The sequence below is a fragment of the Oryctolagus cuniculus genome, chromosome 11 (assembly GCF_964237555.1).
Source record: "Oryctolagus cuniculus chromosome 11, mOryCun1.1, whole genome shotgun sequence".
NCBI lineage: Eukaryota > Metazoa > Chordata > Mammalia > Lagomorpha > Leporidae > Oryctolagus > Oryctolagus cuniculus.
The window spans coordinates 17,926,028-17,933,248 of record NC_091442.1 but is presented as its reverse complement, the minus strand read 5'-3'; positions in this window follow the sequence as shown (position 1 = coordinate 17,933,248).

The following is a 7,221-nucleotide window of genomic DNA, read 5'->3' as shown; positions in this document are numbered from 1 at the left end:
TAGCGGGGTTTACCAGGCCTCCAAAATCTTGGCCCCTGCTGCCATCTCTGGTGTCATGTCGGGTCACTCCGCACCCTCTGGCCCCCAAGCCTCAGATATCCTGGAATACTCGCTGTTCCTCTTTCACTTCAAGGCCTTGGCACGTGCTCTTTTCTCTGCCTTTGCCTGGCTAACTCCGGCTCATCTTTCAGATCTCAGCTTAGTCACCACTTCCTGACCTCCCCACTGCGCTCCTCCCCCCTTTAACTTTAACTCCATGAGCTGCCCCTCCAGTGAATTCCACCGTTCCTAGACTTCCTGTACTGAGCTTCCTATCCCCTCCCTTTCACATGCCCCTGGACTGGCTGACAAAGCTTTCATCACTGTCACAGAATGTTGGAGCAGCATTCTCCAGTGGAAACATAAAGGTGCTTGGAAAAGCTCATGGAAAACAAAATTAAAAATGTTTATTTTGCTGCAAAAGTTTTTTGAAATCCATATGTAATTTTTTCAGAATATGCATTTTCCATCAATTTTTTTATTTAAAAAATTGCATGGCTTTCAAAAATTTTGTACCAAAATAAATATTTTACTTCCTTTTTTATGAACTTCTTTTTTTAAAGGTGAATTTTTTTAAAGATTTATTTATTTATTTGAAAGTCAGAGTTACAGAGAGAGAGGAGAGGCAGAGAGAGAGAGAGAGGTCTTCCATCCACAGGTTCACTCCCCAAATGGCTGCAACAGCCAGAGCCGCACCAATCCAAAGCCAGGAGCCAGGAGCTTCTTCCAGGTCTCCCATGCGGGTGCAGGGGCCCAAGGACTTGGGCCATTTTCTACTGCTTTCCCAGGCCATAGCAAAGAGCTGGATCAGAAGAGGAGCGGCAGTCTCGAACTGGCGCCCATATGGGATGCCAGCACTTCAGGCCAGGGCATTAACCCATTGTGCCACATTGCTGGCCCCTAAAGGTGAATTTTTTTAAAAATATTTTTATTTATTTATTTGGAAGGTAGATTTACAGAGAGAGACGGAAAGACAGAGATCTTCCATCTGGTAGTTTACTCCCCAGATAGCTGCAATGGCCAGAGTTGAGCCAGGCCAAAACCAGGAGTTTCATCTGGGTTTCCCATGTGGGTGACAAGGGCCCAAGCACTTGGACCATCCTCTGCTGCTTTTCCTAGGCCATTGTAGGGAGCTGGATTTGAGGTGGAGCATCAGGGACACAAACCAGTATCAATATAGTATGCTGGTGTCACAGGCGACAATTTTACACGCTATGCCACAACGCTGGTCTCCATGAACAGGTTTTGTATTTTTTTTTTTCAACTTATTTATTTAAAAGCAGAGGACAGAGATAGAAGGAGAGACAGAGATGGCCACAACAGCCAGGTCTAGGCCAGGAGAAAGCCAGGAGCCAGGAATTCCAGCCTGGTCTCCCACGTGGGTGACAGCAGCCTAATACTTGGACCACCCTCTGCTACTTTCCCAGGCACAGTAGCAGGGAGCTACATTAGAAGCAGAGCAGCTGGGACTGAAACTGCCACTCCAATATAGGATGCCAGCCTCATAGGCAGTGGATTGATCCACTGAGTGACAACCCTGGATATTCACGAACCCTTTAAAATATCTTTGTGTGGCAGGCATTTAGCTTAGTGGTTAAGATGCCTGTGTTCCACATGGAGCACCTGGATTCCATACCTCGCTCATGTTCCGACTTCAGCTTCCTGCTAATGCAGCCTCTGGGGGCAGTGGTGTCAGCTCAAGTAATTGGGATCCTGCCACCAATACAGGAGACCTGAATGGAGTTTCCAGCTCCTGGGTTTAACCTGGCTGCTGTAGGCATTTGGGGCGTGAACCAGCAGATAGTTCTCTGTTTCTTTTTGCCTCTCAAATAAATAAATAAATAAATGTTAACTTAAAAAAAAAAAAACCTGCTACCCCACAACACCTGAGCTGGTTTTGTGGTATTCTGGGTAAAGGCCCTGCCTACAATGCTGGTATCCCATAGGGGTGCCAGTTCAGGTCCCACATGCTCCACTTCTGATCCAGCTCCCTGCTTATGGCCTGGGAAAAGCAGCAGCAGATGACCCATGTCTCCCATGTGGGAGACCCGGATGAAACTCTTGGCTCCTGGCTTCAACCTGGCCCAGAAAACTTCTATGACCAACTGTGGAGTGAACCAGCAGAGAGAAATAAAATCAGCAGAGAAAGTGGAGATATAGAATGAGGAAGAGACCTTCTATCCCACCAGTTCACTCCCCCAAATGGCTGCAACAGCTGGGACTGGGCCAGGCCAACGTCAGGAGCCTAGAACTCCATCTGGGTCTCCCATGTGGATTGCAGAGGCCCAAGCAGTTGGGCCATCTTCCACTGTTTTCCCAGGTGCGTTAGCAAGGCACTAGATGGGAAGTGGAGCAGCTGGGACTCCAATTGGCACTCATATGAGCTGCAAGCATGGTTAGAAGCTTAACCCACTGCGCCACAAACTGGCCTCTGAAATTGCTTTTATAACATTTTAACATAGGATTTAAAAAATTGTATTATCTAAACATGTAATCAATATAAAAATTACTAATAGTTTATCTTACTTTTGTGTTATCTTACTTTTGAGTTACAGAGAGAGTGATCTTCCATCTGCTGGTTCACTCCCCAAAGAGCTGCAATGGCCAGAGCTGGGCCAGTCTGAAGCCAAGAGCCAGGAGTTTCTTCCAGTCTCCCACATGGGTGCAGGGGTCCAAGCACTTGGGTCATCTTGCATTACTTTCCCAGGTCATAAGCAGAGAGCTGAATTGGAAGAGCAGCATCCATATGGGATGCCGGCACCACAGGCAGAGGCTTAACCTACTACGTTATACCACAGCGCCAGCGCCCAGATCTCACTTTTCACAGAGCATTTCTGGAGTTTAGTGTCCAGTGGGATATTCTTTGGCAAATATTAGTTAGCCAGATCCTTGACTCAATAGATCTCAGGATTCCCACAGGAAGAAGAAGGGGTTCAGGGAACCCACCCCAAGTGCCTCTGCATACAAAACCTGATTACTGGATTGACCAACTCTGAGAGGCTGCAGAGGCTAGGAATAGTGTCAGTGAGCAAAAGCTGCAGCATTGAGCTCAAACAGGTGTTTTTTTTTTATTACATATGTGTGAATGTGTGTTTAAACTGTGTAACACCAGGTTTCCTGATCTGTCTGGAAAATGTAATAGATAGCCTTGCAAAATGATGGTTTCTCTGGACTAGGTGTCATCAAGGTGGAGGCTGGTGTCGATGGGAGGCCCCTGCCCTGAGTCTCTAATTTCCCTTTCTCAGAACTTAAAAAAATAAAATAAAAACAGTAGTGGGCATCAGAGGAAGTGATGAGACTTGCTCTGGGCCCTTTATTAAGAACACCCTTTGGGATTCTGGATGTCCTAGTGGAGGATCAGTAGCCAGCCAAAACCAACTACACTTGGAGGCTACATTTTCTTGATTCAATTCAGAAGATTCTTGATTCATTTTATACAAAGTCAACATCTGATGACTGATTTATCAAATCAGTCAATCATAGATCAACCAAAATTTGTGCCTGAGTCATAGACAAGAGGAAGGCCTGTTTCCTTTTTTTTTTTTTTTTTAAGATTTATTTATTTACTTGAAAGTCAGAGTTATACAGAGAGAGAAAGAGAGTCAGAGAGAAAGAGAGAGAGAGGAAGTCCTACATCCGCTGATTCACTCCCAAGTTGGCCGCAATAGCTGGAGCTGTGACAATCCGGAGCCAGGAGCCAGGAGCTTCTTCCGGGTCTCCCATGAGGGTGCAGGGGCCCAAGGACTCTCTACTGCTATCTCAGGCCATAGCAGAGAGCTGGATTGGAAGTGGAGCAGCTAGGACTTGAACTGACGCCCAAATGGGATGACAGCACTGCAGGCGGCGGCTTTACCCACTTCGCCACCATGCCAGCCCCAGCCTGTTTCTTTTAAAATTGCTTTAGTGGGACAAAGAGGCTTGGCCAATCTATGCTGTTAAAGGTCATCAGGGTAGTGGTTACCTTTAGGGTGATGACTGGAAGAAACCACAGGGAGGTTTCAGGGTGCTGGCAAAGTTCTGCCTATTACACAGGTGTGTTTACTTTGTGAAAATTCATCAAGCTGCACATTTTCAATTTATTTTATTTTTAAAGATTTATTTATTTATTTATTTATTTGAAATTTGATAGAAAGAAAGGGAGAGAGAAATCTTTTATTCACTGATTCACTCTTCAAATGGTCATAATGGCCAGGACTGGGTCAGGCTGAAACCAGGAGCCAGAAACTCCATCCTGGTCTCCTATGAGATTGGCAGGACCCCAAATACTTGGGTCATCTTCTGCTGTCTTCCCAGGTGCATTAGCAGGGATCTGGATTGGAAGCAGAGCAGCCTATACTTCAACTGGCACTCAGATATGGGATCACAGGTGGCAACTTAGCACACTATACCAAAATACTGGGCCATAATTATTTTTATTTTAGATGCAGAGAGATAGGGAAAGCATGCTCTCAAGCCAGCTGATTCATTCTTTAAATTCCCACAACCACTGGGGTTGGGCTGGGCTGGGCTGGACTGAACCAGGCTAGGCCAAAGCCAGGAATGGGAAATCAATCCAGATCTCCCAAGTGGGTGGCAGAGATTCAACTGCTTGAGCCATCAATGCTGCCCCCCAGGGTTTGCATTAGCAGGAAACTGAAATTGGGAGCTGGAGTCTGAATTCAAACCAGGCACTCAGGTATGGGATACCAACATCCTAAGTGGTAGTTTAATTGCCAGCCCAATCATCTGTCCCAGGCTGTATGTTTTTGATATGTAATATATATATTACACTTTTATTTTAAAAACACTTTTAGAAAGTGTGACTATGAGGCTGGCGCCATGGCTCAATAGGTTAATCCTCCGCCTGCGGTGCCGGCACACTGGGTTCTAGTCCCGGTCGGGGCGCCGGATTCTGTCCCGGTTGCTCCTCTTCCAGTCCAGCTCTCTGCTGTGGCCCGGGAGTGCAGTGGAGGATGGCTCAAGTGCTTGGGCCCTGCACCTGCATGGGAGACCAGGAGAAGTACCTGGCTCCTGCCTTCGGATCAGCACAGTGCGCCGGCCGCAGCACGCCAGCCGTGGCGTCCATTGGAGGGTGAACCAACGGCAAAAGAAGACCTTTCTCTCTGTCCCTCTCACTGTCCACTCTGCCTGTCAAAAACTAAAATAAAAAAAAATTTAAAAAGGTGTGACTGTGATTAATCCAACTAAAATTATTAGCTTGGCCTGAGATTTGAGCTAAAGAGGAAGAGGTTAACCATTAGCAGGTGTTTTTCTCATGCAGGATCTCGGCAGCATTTTTGATAGCTAAGACAGCAACTAAAGGGTAGTTGTGTTGCAGAGATGCCCTTAACTGTCCACAGTGCAATAGCAGATGGAATCAGACTAATCATTTTATAGCTTCCTGGTGCCTGTCAGTAGGATACATCCCATAACAATTCTGGCTCAAGCTCCACTTCTGATCCAGCTCCCTGCCAATGTGCCTGGGAAAGTAGTGAAAGATGGCCTAAGTGATTGGGCCTCTACATCCACATGGGAGATCCAGGTGGAATTCCAGACTCCTGGCTTCAACCTGGCCCAGCCTCAGCCATTGTGGCCATTTGGAGAGTGAACCAGCAGATGGAAGACCTCTCTCTGTAACTCTGTGTTCCAAATAAATTTTTTAAAAAAAAGTTGGATTCTCTGTCCCATGTCAAGCACAGGGCCTAGTACAAAGTAGGTACTCAACTAAATGCCTCCTTTCTTCTTCTTAACCTGGAATTCAGGTGTGGCAGTCCCACAAGTGCTGAGGCCTGTTGTGAAGAGGGATTGGAGTGCCCCATTTAGGGCCAGCAAGGATCACAAAGGCAGACACAGCTGGGCTAAGAATGGAAGGGGAAATGAAACCCTTGCACAGCCCACATGAGCTCAAGCAACTACAAAGAAGCCACCTGTGGTCAGTTGAAGGGTGGATGGGGGAGAAAGAAGGAGCTTCAGAGGAGTGGGGGTGGTAGTGAAGGGTGGGTTTCAGATGGTAGAGATGGGGGAGGTCAAAGAAAAAGGCAGTTAAGAGAAACAGGCAAGGTTTCAGGAGGTGGCTATGGGGTAGGTAAACTAAAACAGCAGTTGGTAATAGGAAGCACACCATTGTGAGAGGAGAGAACTCCTGGATTTAGAGCTATGTGATGTTGGCAAAATACACGATCAACAGTTCTCTAATCTGTAAAAATGAGACAATAATAGTTGCTTCCTCTTGAGGTTGTTGAGAGGATGAAATCAGCTGATGCATGAAAAATGTTGTACAATCTTGTGGTTGTTATTCATAATAATGGCACTGATAATATGTTAGGGAGAAGATTGTACTTCCAAAAGGAACCCAGGTGGAATGGTTTGGGAGCCAACAACCAGAAATCTAGAAGGGAGTGGAGAAAGAAGAGAGGGCACCCAGAGGAGAGTTTTTTCTTTATTTTTTTATTTTTATTTTTTTATTTTATTTTTTGACAGGCAGAGTGGACAGTGAGAGAGAGAGACAGAGAGAAAGGTCTTCCTTTGCCGTTGGTTCACCCTCCAATGGCCGCCGCGGCCGGCGCGCTGCGGCCGGCGCACCGCGCTGATCCAATGGCAGGAGCCAGGTGCTTCTCCTGGTCTCCCATGGGGTGCAGGACCCAAGCACTTGGGCCATCCTCCACTGCCTTCCCGGGCCACAGCAGAGAGCTGGCCTGGAAGAGGGGCAACCGGGACAGAATCCGGCGCCCCGACCGGGACTAGAACCCGGTGTGCCGGCGCCGCTAGGCAGAGGATTAGCCTAGTGAGCTGCGGCTCCGGCTGAGAGTTTTTTTCTTAATCTGAATGTCTTTGAACTTCTACGCAAACTGTTGTGTACATGGATTTTTTTTTTAAGGGAGAGGGTCTATGGCCCATATCAGCTCCTCATGGCATTCATACACACACACACACACACACACACACACACACTCCTAATAGCTTAAGGGTTACTGACTAAGAGAAATGAAAAGGCCAAGAGGAGGAAGCAAATGAAGCAGGAGACCTACAATTATCCACAGATGGAGCCAGCCATCTCTATAAACCTAAGACATGGGATTGGGGAATATAAAGAAAAGAGGCAAAGGAGAGAAAGTTCATTGGGACAAAGAGTTATAGGACAAAGCCAACTCACAGTGAGGGGTTAGCTCAGCTCTCATGTGGCCCAGAGAAGTCTCACTGAAG